General features: G+C 43.2%; 1 pseudogene; it reads right to left on the minus strand.

The window, feature by feature from the left end:
- Positions 1-14047: 14047 nt before the first annotated feature.
- LOC113884048 lies at positions 14048-14140 on the minus strand (annotated as a pseudogene).
- Between the last annotated feature and the right edge of the window lie 1148 nt (positions 14141-15288).

Genomic DNA, 15288 nt, shown 5'->3' on the forward strand with positions numbered 1-15288 from the left:
TAACGGCATGACATTGTGAATGTACTTAATACCACTGGATTGTGTACTTTAAAAAGGTAAAAATTATGAATTTTTATATATTTTACCATAATAAATAAGATTTCCCAATGTATTTTCTAAGCACTAATTGCTTGTTTTAAAAAAAAAAAAAAAAACAGAAGAGCTGTCAATAAAGCATCCTCTTTCTGAGGCTGGATGAACACCAAAAATAAATTAGATAATTAAAGCATAACGGTTATCCCACTTGGATCCAGTTATCATACTTGAAAACTAGAAATATACCTTTTGCTCATAGAGAAGGACTAGGAAATAAAAACTATGCTATTTTTAAAAAGCATTCAGGAATTCTACCTACAAGGTTTCTATTAAAACCTTAGGATTCTCTGTGTCATTTGACACTCCTAACCATCCCATCTTATTGAAATCCACACCCCCTCCCACATCAAAGTCTTTCTCGTTGTCTATAGTCCAGTCTGACTCAGCTGATCAGGTTGTCTGGGTGAAACCACCAGCCTTCAAATGCAAACTTGAAAACACCCGGCACATAGCTCAAGAGGGTATCATTACATAAAGATGAATTCCATTTTTCATTTAGGATATATAAGTAAGAGTTCCCTTTGAGAGTCTCCAAACAATTTCTCAACAAATTCTTCCCCATAAATTTCAATGGTTTTATATTCTTCTGGGGCTCTTCCATCCCTCTGGCTCATTGTTAGACTAGATGTTTTGCAAGTACCCATTTGCCAGCATCTCCTTGTCTCTGTATATTTTCTTTTGGCAACTCTATCTGCCCCTCAACTTCAGTGAGCCTAGTCTTTCTCGCTGTGATTCTGACCTTTATTTCCTTATAACCTTAAGCTTTTGACTGCCTGCTGGACAGTTCTGCAATGATGTCCCACAAACACATCAAACTCAGCATGATCAAACATGTACTGTCTTATCTCCTAAATCTGATCCTCTTTCCATCCTAGACAAGTCTACAAATGCACCACCATCCTCCTCCTACTAACCCAAGCACAGAATCTCCCTGACTTCTATGATTCCCTCTAAGTTTCCCCCCACCTCTGGTTTCCCTTCCTTCAATCCATCTGGCACATTCCCTGATAAAATCACCCCTTGACTCATCTAAAGTATCAGAACCCAAAGTGATAGTTGATCAGTCTCTGCAAGTACCAGACAGTTTCAAGGATCTGAAATCACTGCAAGCCAGAGGTTAGTGAAAACACTAATACAAGAAGCTGGGAATTTCCCAGAATTCAATAATGGGGACCCAGAAGCTGGAGACACCCCACTTTTCTGCCAAACCTGAAGTCATTACCCCTATGACTTGTAAGGAGAGTGGCAATCACAATACATACTTCCAGCATTATGAGATGGAAGTCAGTGCTAGTAACAGAAAAAAGCTGGAAGACAGAATTCCCTAGCAGTCCAGGGGTAAGGGTTCTGGGCTTTCACTGCCAAGGGCCTAGGTTCAATTCCTGGTCAGGGAACTAATATTTCAGTGCAGCCAAAAAAAAAAGAAAGAAAGAGAAAGAGGGAGGAATTGTAGACTTTCCAAGATAGGAAAGGGGCAGCTATTCAGTCTCATCACATATGGCATCATTTACATGCCAAGGACTATACTAGGGAGCTAGACATGCTGAGAACCAAGCCATGATCTTTCAAGGAATTCCCAGCCCAAAGGAGAGACATAAAATTGCAACACAGAGTGATCTTGCTTCATTAGAGATATACATGGGACACTGGATGGCAGAGAAAAGAACTCTCAACACTGTTGGGAGTTTGTGTGAAATGGTTGATATTGTAGAAGACTTCACAGAGGGTGCTACCTCTGAGAGTTGAGCTGGGGTCTAGGATAAAGATAAGGAAAAAGTGCTTTAAGTTAGAAGGGTCCTTCCAGGAAGAGAAACCACAGGGTCAGAGTTGTGAGGGCAGGAGGAAACATGGGTTCTTAGGAAATATTAGTGTTACAGCCTGGCTGTGAAGAGCAGTGGCAGGAAATTATGCCAGAGAGGCATTTGGGTCCATGATCATGCCAAACTTTCACATCAAGCTAATCCAGACTCTTGCCCTTCTCCTGCAACCCAAGAAGCAAAAAGTACAAACTGCAAACAATTAGATGTGGATATGGACTTACACATCATCTCCTCGGTCCACTCAATTCTTAAGCCAGGAAGGGATTTACAGGCAGAGAATGCAACTTGCTCAGGGCCTTCAGATGTCTTGCACATTACACCTTCTCATGCAATAAAAACTCCCCGCACGGAGTCTCTGCTAAGAGATAATGATGTAAAACAGACTCAGTGGCATGTGGGGAGTAAGGAGGCAACAAGGCACCTGCTCCAGGGCACTCCTCTTGAAAGCAAGCCTGAAGGAAGAAATCATCATGTTCAGAAAGAATAGATTGCATGCAGACTTAATGAGGAAAAATAAACACCTTTCAAAGGCAATCTGAACACTCCCCATGAGTCATCCAAGCCAGATGTGCCAAACCTCAGAATGTGCTAGCAGCATTTGAGGTCCTAATAGCCTTAACCATCCATAAGATAAACAATTAGCCTTAGACATAATCAAGAACAAATGGTCAAGTAAAAGCATATAACCTCTAATCTCAAAGGGTCATTCTTTTTTGTTTGTATGTTTCAGCAGCAGGAAAGGGAGTTCTCGGTGCTCTGTGAAGGTCTGTAGATGTAAGAAACTTAGAGTAATTAGAGTTCGAGTACAGTCAAGCACGAACTTTGGATCTACATTGGAGCAAGGGTTGAATGACAGCTCATTCACTTAGTAAGGATGACTTTGAGCTGATAAGCCTCTCTAACTTGCTGGGCACACTGCCAGGCACAAAGTAAGTGCTCAGGTCTTCATGGGCTCCCTTGTCACCTGCCATGCCCCTGAAGGAGACTGTTGGCCAAAATAGCCACAGTAATCCCCCTTTCTGAGTCTATATCCCTTCCCACATGAACTCAGGATTTGCCAGGTTGTGCATTGGAGTTTCCCCTTTTCTCCTGGGGTCTTCTAACCACCACCATATGGACAAGCAGGCTTCCCAGGTGGCTCACTGGTAAAGAATCCACCTGCCAATGCAGACGCTGTAGGAGATGCAGGTCCGATCCCTGTGTGGGAAAGACCCCCTGAAGAATGAAATGGCAACCCACTCCAGTATTCTTGCCTGAAGAATCCCATGGACAGAGGAGCCTGGTGGGTTACAGTTCACAGGGTCCCAAAAGAGTTAGACATGACTGAAGCAATGGAGCACGGAGATCAAGTCTGGGTCCTGGAAATGGTGAGAGATGTGTGGCCAAATCATCTTGTTATCTCAGCTGACAATGAGCCGACCACCAAATGTGGGAACGGCCATCACAGACCTTCCAGCCTCAGCCAGGCCAGCCCCCCTTCAGAAGCCCCATTCAGTCAAACCACGAATCATGAGAAGTAACACATGCTGGTGGTCCTACATGTTTGCCTTTGGAGTGGTTTGGTACACCAAAAAAAGCTGACAAATGCATCCCCTAAGTGTTAGGAGCTCCTGGTTTATGATCTTATATGTCTCCTTACTCAACCTAGGAAATGCATACATTCACATCATGAATGAATTCATTAGTAGTCCTGGTGAATTATAATTAGGTACCCTGGCTCTCTAAGGCAATGTACACCTTTGGCCCAAAGAAAGAAGTTCTAAGAATAAAGAGTTTGATGACCTCTAAAGAAAATCTTACATTCAGAGGGAGGTTCTAATCAAAGAAATGAGAAAAAGACATGAAGGCAAGCAGTAGCCTATTTTTAAAGCATTCTCCTTTTATTTATCATTTTCTTTTGGCCGAGTCTCACAGAATTGAGGTCTTAGTTCCCCAACCAGGTCTCAAACCCATGCCCCCTGCAGTGGAAGTGCAGAGTCTTAACCACTGGACCACCAGGGCAGTCCCAGTAATAGATTCTTGATTAAGGAAAATAGCATCAAACTCTGAAGGTCTCTCTTGCCTATGCAAATTTCATCACACATATATGGAATATTCTAAATCCCTTCCCCAGTAGGGTGATGTCCTGGCAAAGGCATAAACATTAGAGTCACAAGGGTTGAATCCAAGTCCCTTCCTGTCCTTAAGTCCTTCTATGTCTACTAGCAAGGCCCATGACTTCTTTCCTCATCTGTAAAATGAGGGAATTGGACCACATTATTTCAAAATCCTATTAAGTTCTATAACTCTATGTCTATTACATATGATTCCTAAACCTGCCTATGCATCAGTGTCACTTGGGAAGCTTTATAAATCCACAGCTCCCAGGCCTCCTTCCCACAAATCTGAAGAGAAATCTAGGAATGTTATAGTTTTAGAAAACCCCAAAGGGGTTTCTGATGCAAAGCCCCATTTGGGAGCTGAGCTACCCTACAGAAACTTCATCTGCTCTTTAGTTTCATATACCACCTACAGAACATATTTTCCAATGGGAATACGTCTCCAACTTCATAAAAATGGTTAACGGGGACTGAGGGTTTATTTTACATAAAGTCACCTTAGGGGCACTTTGCTGGAACACATCTATTGCTCAAATATGGAAATTATCTACAGAGTTTTTTATTTCAGTATCTCATAGTACCACAATTTTAAGCATGCAATTTGGTATAATCTTGGCAAAAAATGCTTTCCATAGAAACTTTAGTTTTTTTTTAATGGAAATCAGTGAAAAAATAATTATTTCATGTAAAAATATTTACAGCCACTACCCAGGGAAATACCTGTACAGAACTGCAGGGTAAGATATACCTCTGTGGCACAAACCAAGAGCTGGATAAAATGTACCATCTATACTGATGAAACTATTTGCAGGGCAGCGAAGGAGACACAGAGAACAGACTTATGGACAGGGGTTGGGGTGGAGGTAAAAAAGAGAGGGTGGGACGAATTGAGAGAGTAGCATGGAAACATATACACTAACATATGGAGAATAGCCAGCCATCGGTAATCTGCTTTTTGACTCAGAAAACTCAAATTGGGGCTCTGTGACAACCCAGGTGGGGTGGGAGGTGGAAGGGAGGCTCGAGAAGGAGGGGACGTACATGTACCTATGACTGATCCATGTTGAAGTATAGCAGAAACCAACACAATATTGTAATTATCCTTCAATTAACAATAAATAAGGGGGGGGGAAGTACCATCTACCCACAGACACACACTCTAGTTGCCTGCCAACCCTCACAATTTTCTCATTAGCAGAACCTATCCATTTCCAGGCAGTAAATCAGGATGAGTCTAGGTCAGTTGTGGACAATCCTATTATTTGCCTTGTCAAGATACTGATTTTTGCAGCCCCTCTTTCAGCTAGGAACAGCTATGTGATCTAGACTACACAATGAGATTTGAGAGCCAGTGAGTTCGTGGACTTCACAGAAAAATTATTTTGCTCCTCTATAAAAAGATGATCCTTTTCGTCAATCAAATCCCTACGGGCTACAACAGCCATATGGTGACCATGAGGCATTAAGCATGAGGCCCCAGTGTCTATACCCAGAGATGGCAGAATGGAAAATCAGAAAGAGCCTTGATGTCATTTGAAAGCCACCACTCTAAGCATGGGCTTCCCTGGTGGCTCAGTGGTAAAGAATCCTCCTGCTAATGCAGGAGATGCGGGCTTCATCTCTGGGTTGGGAAGATCCCCTGGAGAAGGAAATGGCAACCCACTCCAGTATTCTTGCCTGGGAAATCCCATGGACAGAGGAACGTGGCACAGTCCATGGTGTCCCAAAGAGTCAGCCATGACTTAGTGACTAATAACAACAGTAGCAACTCTAACCACAGAACTCCTAACAGCAGACTTCTTGTGATGTGAGACAACTGTCTTTGTTGTTCAAGCCACTGTGAGCCTCAGTTTTGAGTACTTGCAACATACGTCTTAACTCAATCAGTTTCTAGGCAGAGTTAAGAATAATCTACAGGAGGCTACCAGGCATATTTGGAATCTGAATTCCATGCCATCACAGTGTAGGGAAATAGCTGTTACCAAAAAACAGGTATTTCAATAACTGCCTAAGGTTGGCCAAAAGATGGGAGGGAAAGGTGAAGGCAGTTGTAGTTTTTGAGGAGAAATCTTGAAAATGAGAGAAAAGAATGAGAAGGTTTCACATTTATCATCTGGTACTATAGCAGGCTAGTCTTGAAGCTGAAAATGTATGAGAATTCTTTTTTCAAAAAAAGAAAAAAATCTAAGTCAAAAAATTGCAGGAGTCACCAGAACCTGCTTTACACATTCAACAACATTCATTGTTCTCACTCACTCCCTTTCCTGAGGGCTCTCTCTGTGATCGCATGTCCTGCCAGTTGCTCTAGCCTAGAAGATGCTTCATCTCAGACCATATGCACTCATTCTGGCACTGAGGCTGGCTCCCTTTGACTTCAGTGGTGCTTGCTGCTAGTCAGTCTTTCGAGTCCCTTGGGATTCTGAAAGCCACTTCAGTATAAGTTCTCACATCTGGAACTGGTTTCTGGGAAGTATCAAGAAATGCAGGAGACAGGGACTTCCTTGGTGGTCCAGTGGCTGCGACTTCGTGTTCCCAATGCAGGGCTTCCATCCCTGGTCAGGGAACCGGATCCCACACGCCCCAATAAGAGTTTGCATGCTATAGCTAAAGATCCTGAGTGCCACAACTAAAGACCCAGTGCAGCCAAATAAATAAATAAATATTTTTTAAAAAAATGCAAGACACACACTATATCCTTTCTCTCTCCACTCTCATTCTCTCGCTAACACTTGAGGAAATTAAAAGAACCTGTTGGTGTGTAGTACATTGGCACATCAAAGTCCCCAAAGGAAAATATTTGAATTTCTTCCATCTATTTTCCTCTCCTGTTCTTTATGCTTCTCGATGAGAAGAAAGGTAGAGCTTACATTTTATGTCAACACAAAAGGCCTCCGTTTGTGTGCATTACTTATTAAAGTATTCAGTGATTCGATGTCAAGGTATGTATTATACATACTTTTTTTTTCCTAGGCCATTATCAGCTTTCTTACAACACTATTATTCTTCAGCCCAGCTAATGCTTCTGTCAAAGATTTAGCAACAAGCATGGAAAATGTCAAACAGTGGGGAAGAAACCTAGCTGTTTCCACAACCGCACAAAAAGCACGAGTTGTCTTTTATGGAAAAGCAGCATAATTCAAATGGCGACGGATGTTTTATCAGGGGACAGAGTAGCGGGATGCTGTATTTGTCTTTCTCTGCACACCTGAGTCCATCCCCTCTGAATAGGTTCCCTTTCTTCTCTTGCCAATATACTTAATGAAATAGGGCCTGTGTGGTCAGCACCGCACCCTCTCCCCAGGTGGTATCTGGCTTGGAACACGACAGAAATCAGCTGAGAAAACTCAGTCCTGTTCTGTCTACAGAGCAGTGTGATAAGATTTAAGGAGCACTAAAAGGCTCCTCTGGAGAAAAATATTTTCCCAACCTGCTTACCAGGGTGCCTGAAATTACAACCCTTCTGCTTTAAGGCACTGAGAGCCTCCATTAAAATGCAAATATGTTAGGTGAGTTATTTTATCAAACTATCACATCTTAGCTTGAATTAGTTTATGGCTTAATTCAAAATCCTGAAGGGATGGGACACAGTTTGGATGAGAGCAAAGACGCTATGGGAGTTCAGGATTTATAATGTGTGGCCCAGGGAGCAAGCCCGGGCCAGCGGCACAAAGCAGGGGGGCAGAGTAATCTGAAGGCACCAACGGTGAGGCCCCGCGTGAGCACACACGGGCGTGAGCACACACGGGCGGGCGCTTTCAGCATTCCCATGTGGGCAAGAAGCTGCTGGCCTCAAACTTCAAAACGATAAACACAAGAGTCACTTTCAGAGAGAAAGGATGGACAGCTAGGTGACAAGGGGAGTGGGGGTAAAGTTGGGCAAGACAGGTCGGGAGATTGGGATCGACATATATGCACTACCATGTGTGAGACAGAGAGCTAGTGAGAACCTGCTGGATGACACAGGGAGCTCAGCTCGGTGCCGAGAACCCAGAGGGGTGGGATGAGGGGACTGGGGGAGGGAGGTCCCCGAGGGAGGGGATGTATTATACATATAGCTGATTCACTCTGTTGTGCAGAAACCAACACATTATAAAGCAACTATCAGTTCAGTTCAGTCGCTCAGTCGTGTCTGACTCTTTGCGACCCCATGGACCACAACATGCCAGGCCTCCCTGTCCATCATCAACTCCCAGAGTTCACTCGAACTCATGTCCATTGAGTTGGTGATGCCATCCAACCATCTCATCCTCTGTCATCCCCTTCTTCTCCCGCCCTCAATCTTTCCCAGCATCAGGGTCTTCTCCAGTGAGTCAGTTCTTTGCATCAGGTGGCCAAAGTATTGGTGTTTCAGCTTCAACATCAGTCCTTCCAATGAACACTCAGGACTGACCTCCTTTAGGATGGACTGGTTGGATCTCCTTGCAGTCCATGGGACTCTCAAGAGTCTTCTCCAACACCACAGTTCAAAAGCATCTTCAGTGCTGAGCTTTCTTTATAGTCCAACTCTCACATCCATACATCACCACTGGAAAAACTATAGCCTTAACTAGACAGACCTTTGTTGGAAAAAGCAACTATACCCCAATTTAAAAATGAAGAAGCATCAATGTGCATATGGCTTCATTTCTCCCTGCTTGGACTGGCATTCTTGGTTGGATTTCCTTATCATTTCTTCCCTGTCTGAGTGTGCTCAGGCCTCCTACCCACTCCCTCCCCAGTGGTTTCAGAGGCTGGATAAAGCCTATGACAGATGCTCCCTGTGCTCACCAATACTTCCATTTCTCCCTCATCTGGCCCCCGTGAAGTTCATCACAGCCATATGACCCACTGTGGTCAATGAAACATAAGCAAAAATGGTATGTGTCACTTCCAAGCAGGAGCATTTCAAAACTGAAGCATGGTTTTCCCATGATCCCTTCTCTTGCCAAGGTGAACTCTGAAGCACAGTGAACTTGAGGAAAGATGCTACAAGGTCAAAGCAGCCAAGAATGGTGGACACAGAAGAAAGCTACCTGCTGAGACCTGAAGATGACTATAATTAAGTAGGAATAAGTTCCTATTGTATAAACCACTGATATTCTGGTGTTATTATTTCAACAAAACCTAGCGTACCCTGGTTGATCCATACTCCACAAATAGCACCTCAGGAAATCTCATCTGACTTTTTCTATTACTATATATTCATTATTAAGTAAATATTTATTAAGCACCTACTATGTGCCAGATAATATTATAGGTACCCAGGATTTAGTAGTAACAGTAAAGTTACCAGCAGTAAAGGACCAAGTAAAGTCCTTGGACTCATGAAGGTTATATTCTAGTCAAAGAAGATTATAAGTAAGTTTGTTAGGAATAGGTTTGGCTGAGCATAGCAGAAAACCCAAATAATACCAACTGAAGCAAATCAGAGGTCTAGTTTCCCTCACGTAAAATAAGATTGCATGCTAAGTCACTTCATTCATGTCTGACTCTTTGTGGCCCTGTGGACTACAGCCCTCCAGGCTCCTCGTTCATGGGATTCTCCCAGCAAGAATGCTGGAGTAAGCTGCCATGCCCTCTTCCAGGGGATCTTCTCGACTCAGGGATCAAACCCACATTTCTTATGTCTCCTGCACTGGCAGGCGGGTTCTTTACCAGCACTACCTGTTGTGTTGTTAGCTGCTCAGTTGTGTCTGACTCTTTGCGACCCCGTGGACTGTAGCCCACCAGGCTACTCCCATCCATGGAATTCTCCAGGCAAGAACACTGGAGTGGGTTGCCGTGCCTTCCTCCAGGAAAGCTCTCAATTACATGTTATTATTTATCATCTTCCTGCCTTATTCAGGTCAAAACTCACTCTCCCCTAAAACCTCTCCTCCATACCCCAGCCTTCGTCTACTTTCTCGAACTCGTTTTTTATTTACTAATATGATCTGCATCTTACAACATGCCGTTCTATTCTCTAATTGTTGGTATCACTCAATCTGGCACTTGAATCCACACTAATTACTGTATGCTAATATATAAAATCATGCCTTGTCCTAATTCTTCTTGCATGTGACTTAACTCTTCTCTGCAACTATATATACTGGGAGACACTCCCCATATGCCAATTTATACTTGTCTCATATCTTCACAGTGGAGAGGGTGGTGCTGGACACACAATAAAGATGCCCTAAGTACTAGGATCCTTTCAGCGGGAGAACTCTAGAAATCCTGTGCATTGAGGACCCAAACAGAAGTGGAAACAAGCTTCAGAACTGGAACTGACATATAAATCTCTAGTTAAACCAACTTTTCTCTGGGCAGGACCTATGCTATCCTGGGGAGAATACAGTCATGTATTAGCTTCTAAAAGGTCTCCAAAATATTTTAAGAAACAGTCTGATGTATTCAAGATTAAAAAACCCAACAGTAACCTGAGCCTCAGGCCTCCTGGGCCAGCTGAGGTACCTGGCTCTCAAAAGATATGGGCTCCTTCAGATCATTAGCCCAGGGCCTCCCCAGCTAGAGAGAGAAAAACTTTAAGCAGACCTGTGAGCCTGCAGAGAAGTTACCCTGCACTGAACCCACTGTCCGTGGCTTTGGGGGATTCCCCAAGATGAAGAGGGCTTCCCAGGTGGCGCTAGTGGTGAAGAACCCACCTGCCAACACAGGAGACCTAAGAGACGTGGTTCAACCCCTGGGTCGGGAAGCTCCCCTGGAGAAGGGCACAGCAACCTACTCCAGCATTCTTGCCTGGAGAATCCCATGGACAGAGGAGCCGGCGGGCTACAGTCCAAAGGGCTGCAAAGAGTCGGACATGACTGAAGCAACTGAGCACACACACTAAGATGAAGAAATGGCCACATGCGGAACCACTGGGAACTCTACAATGTAGAGCAGACTGGTTTGCCCATCAAGCAGCTTCTTGGCACATCCTCATCATACAGCTAACACTGCTGAGATGCGGTAGACTGGGACAGAGAGCCAGAGTCAGCAGCCAGACCCCCGAAATCCAAACCCCAGCTCGGCTGCTCACTCCCTGTGTGGCTTCGAGCTGCTTTACCCAATCTGTGCCTCTGTTTCCTCATCTGGCAAGTGGTACCTATAACAGCCTCTGAGTCTTCTGGTGGTTATAAGCATTAAAAGGTTTTAACTTGCTACAGTGTTCAGAACAATGCCTGGTTGTAAACATTAAGCAAGTGTTTGTTCAATAATTTTTAATTGTACTTATTTATGTGTGTACATATGTATGCGCATTGAGCATTTCTAGGAAATTTCTAGGAACTGGGAAGACAAAGATGAACAGAACTCAGACCTTCCTTTTGTGAAACTCAGTTTATTGAATAAATTTAACAGCTCTAGGAGAGATATTAGCAAAGTGCTGGGAAACACGGAGGAGGGGGTGACTGACTGTGTTGGGGGGGCCCAACAGGAAAGACTACCCAAAGCTGGAATTTGAAACTGAGTAAGATTCAAGGCATAGAATTCAAAGACATAGAATAGTTTAGACAGCAGTGATGAAAAATGGTAAAAGATGGGGTGGGCCGAGGAGGCAGGAGCCAATCCCAGAGCAAAGACACCCAGGGCCAATCTCGCACACCTGGAGGCCCTTCAGCAGTTTACAGCTTGAGTAATGCAGCCAGTCTGTACTCCCAAAACCATCATTTTCACATTAATATGAAGAATGGACTGGAGCAAGAGGAGAATAGAGGAAGGGACAACAACTGGAAGAAGCCAAAGGAGAAATAATGAGGCCAGAGCTGGTGCAGGTGCAACGAGATAAGAGGAAAGAAACAGCAATCTCAGGGCGCAGGATTGAGCAGACGAGTGAAGGCCTGTTTGGGATGGGAGAAAGACGGAAGGCTTAAGGGGTTACTCCCAGCTGGCCGGCTCTGATGCCGGATGGAGGAGGTGCTATCAACTGAGAGAGGAATGCAGGGGACAGAAGAGATCTGGGGGGAGGAGAACATAATAAATCCCATTTACAAGGATTCGGAGGCATCCAAAATGCCCAGTGTGTGTGACTGAGTGTGTGTGTGTGAGTTGTGCAGTCGTGTAGACTCTGTTTCCCTGGGGACGGTAGCCCACAGGCCCCTCTATCCCTCAAATTCTCCAGGCAAGAATACTGGAGTGGGTTGCCATTTCCTCCTCCAACAGGCAGCTAGAAGCCCAGGTCCAGTGTTGAGCAGCAAAATCACAAACGGAGATAAAGAACAGGGTGGGTACCCCTGCACGCAGGTCCAGGTTAGAATCAAGGCTGTAGGTAGTAAGGTGGCCAAAGGAGAGAGACCCGACTAGGGAAAGAGCCGGGACAGAAGTTGCCTTAACTTTTTAATATGGGCTCAGTGATCAAAAGCAAGAGGAGAGACAGGGAGCATGAGAAAGGGGTATAGAAGCTGAGACTCACAGGACCTCACAGATATGACACCGCCCTGGCGCTGGCATCACAAACCTGTCTGACCTCACCTGCACTGAAGAGAATGTGGCTGTGCCGGTCACCATCCACTCCTGGGTCCATGGGCTGCCCTTCCCAGTTCAGCCTGACCCTGGCAAATTACATTTCCCAGGCTCCTTTGCCAGCTGGCTTCCTGCTAATTTCTGGCAAAGAGAGGCACCCAGGCAGAGGCTGGGAAGAAGAGGACAGTAAACTTCAGGTTGTCCTCTTCATTTTTCTTGTCCACCCCGGACCCCAGCTCTGCCTTCTGGGGCTTTTCAGCAGATCTGTGCTGCTGGTTCCCTCAAGTCTGGGAACGTTCCCTCCTATTTCTTCGGTCCCTCCAGCTGTGTGTGGGTGGGGAGGAGCAGCTTGCTGCTGTTGCTCATCTCTATGTCATCTCACCAGCCCACTTGGGTTTTCAGTGCTTTCAGCACCTCCTAACTAGTTCCCAAATGGATTCCCGCTATTGAAATCACTGGTGCAGGCTCTTCGCTTCTTGCGGATCCCTGATTGATAAACACGTACTGATAATACATCATTTTCTCTCCCCATAACTTATTTTGGGCTTCAGAATCCTATTCAGGCTGGGATTATCCAAACTGATGTTAACAAAGCCTTCAATTTAAAAATTACAGGGGAAAGTAATTTCAAAAGAGGCAATAGATGAAGATAAAAGCTAAAATAAATACATTGTAAAACATAAAGCTGTAGAATGATAAATTAGTTCAAATGTTGGTTTTTTGATAAGTCTACTAAAATAAACAAACCTCTGACAAATATAATTAAGGGGAACATTTTTAATTAGAAATGAGAAAGGAGATAGGACAAAATACAGAAAATAGATTTTTTTTCTCTAAACCCAAAGAGAATGTTATGCACACTTGTAGGCAAACAAGCGGAAATGTTCCATAAAATGAATAATTTCTAGAAAGATACAGATTACTAAAAATAACTCAAGAAATATACATCAGAAAAGAATAATAAGCAAGTAAGAAATTGAAGAAATTATTTGATAACAATAAAAAAATGCAGCTTGTCCCAATGTTTCCACCAGAACAATTTTCATCCTTTTAAGAAACAGATGGTTTCGATATTGTATAAAACATCCAGAATGCAAAAAGAGGTAAGACTACTTTAAGATCCATTAAGCAAGCATTATCTTCTTCCTAAAGTCTGATAATAATAAAACACACAAAAAGAAAATTATAAGCACATATCACAAATGAGGGGCTTCCCTGGTGGCTCAGTGGTAAAGAATCTGTCTGCCAATGCAAGAGACACGGGTTCAGTCCCTGGTTAGAGAAGATCCCCTGGAGAAGCAAATGGCAACCCACTCCAGTATTCTTGCCTGGGAAATCCTATGGACAAAGGAGCCTAGCAGGGCTACAGTCCATGGGATTGCAGAGTTAAACTGAGCACACAATCACACATCACAGGTAAATATGGATATGAAAAGCTTAAATAAAATTCTCCCTATGAAACTTGTTTTACCATAATGCTTTAGAGGGAAAAACATGTTTGGTTTTTTGGTTTTTGTGGAGGTTTTTGGTAACAGCTTCACTGAGATATAATTCTTATGCCATTTGTTGTTGTTATTCAGTCTCTTAAGTTGTGTCTGAATCTTTGCCACAAAAAATATAAAATACTTTATGAATTTATCCTTACACAGGGGCCGCTCTTCTCTATGTTGTTCCCATTTTAGCAGACGTCCTAATGAAGAGAGCACAGGGGATGATCACTTTATAAGTTATGTTGAAAGAAATTATGATATGAAAGAAATTATGGTCACTTTGTACATCATAGAAAAAAACAACCATCGGACAGAATTAGTATAACTAAAATCAAAGGGCAAATATCATCTAGAGAAAATCTTTGAGGCAAATTTTCATGCCTATGTTGTGCTTATTATTATCAATATGCTTGCTTATACATATTGATACCAAAACATGAAGTCCCCAGTAAACTAACAGAGAAGTGGATAAGACAATTCATAAAAACAGAGATACTGCTAGTATACAAGCATGTGGGAAAACATCCAATTTTGCTTGTAATCAAAGAAATGCCCTCTCAAACAATGTGTCTTATACTCATATCCTTAGAGGAACTTCAGAAACTACCCAGTATTACAGCACGGTGGTACAGCAGTCCCCACACACTGCGGGTATTCATACAAACTGGTATCACCTCTTGGCAATACATATCACGAACCATCTTAAAGTTCCATAATATCCCTTTATCCTAAGGAACTTTCAAAGAATAAAAATTAAAACTATACGAGGGACTTTCCTAGGAGTCCAGTGGTTAAAACTCCATGCTTCCAAGGCAGGGGACACAGGTTCCACCCCTGGTCAGGGGGTTAATATCCATGTACCACGTAACAAAAAAAACCCCAAAAAAACTATATGAGATATTCACTGCAATATTAGGTCTAGCAACCAAAACAAACAAATAAATAAAAGGCCATTTAAATCCAACAACAGGAAGATTATTAATGAAGGGATATAAATTATTGTTTAGAACTATAATACAGCCTACAGTTTATCAAGCACCTTCACATACACAACTCCTTTCAGTTCTCAACGATCCCAGGATATAGCAAGGAATCACTATCCGAGACTCAGAAACATTAAGTGATTTGCACAAAAATCTCACAAATTTTGTGGCTCTCAAACACCTGCTACCAAATTCCAGACTTTCTTGATGTTAAAGTAAGTCGTTGTGAATATCTGCTCTGAGCCTCAGTTTCCTCATCTAGAAAACAAGACTAATCAGAATACCTAAATAGTGGTTATGAGAATCCAATGAAACTTTTAAGTGGCTGTCAGCTCTTAAACAGGGTATGGTTCACAGTAGCAATCTGTGTTTTAAGAAT

Source organism: Bos indicus x Bos taurus, chromosome 25 (assembly GCF_003369695.1).
Source record: "Bos indicus x Bos taurus breed Angus x Brahman F1 hybrid chromosome 25, Bos_hybrid_MaternalHap_v2.0, whole genome shotgun sequence".
NCBI classification, from domain to species: Eukaryota; Metazoa; Chordata; class Mammalia; order Artiodactyla; family Bovidae; genus Bos; species Bos indicus x Bos taurus.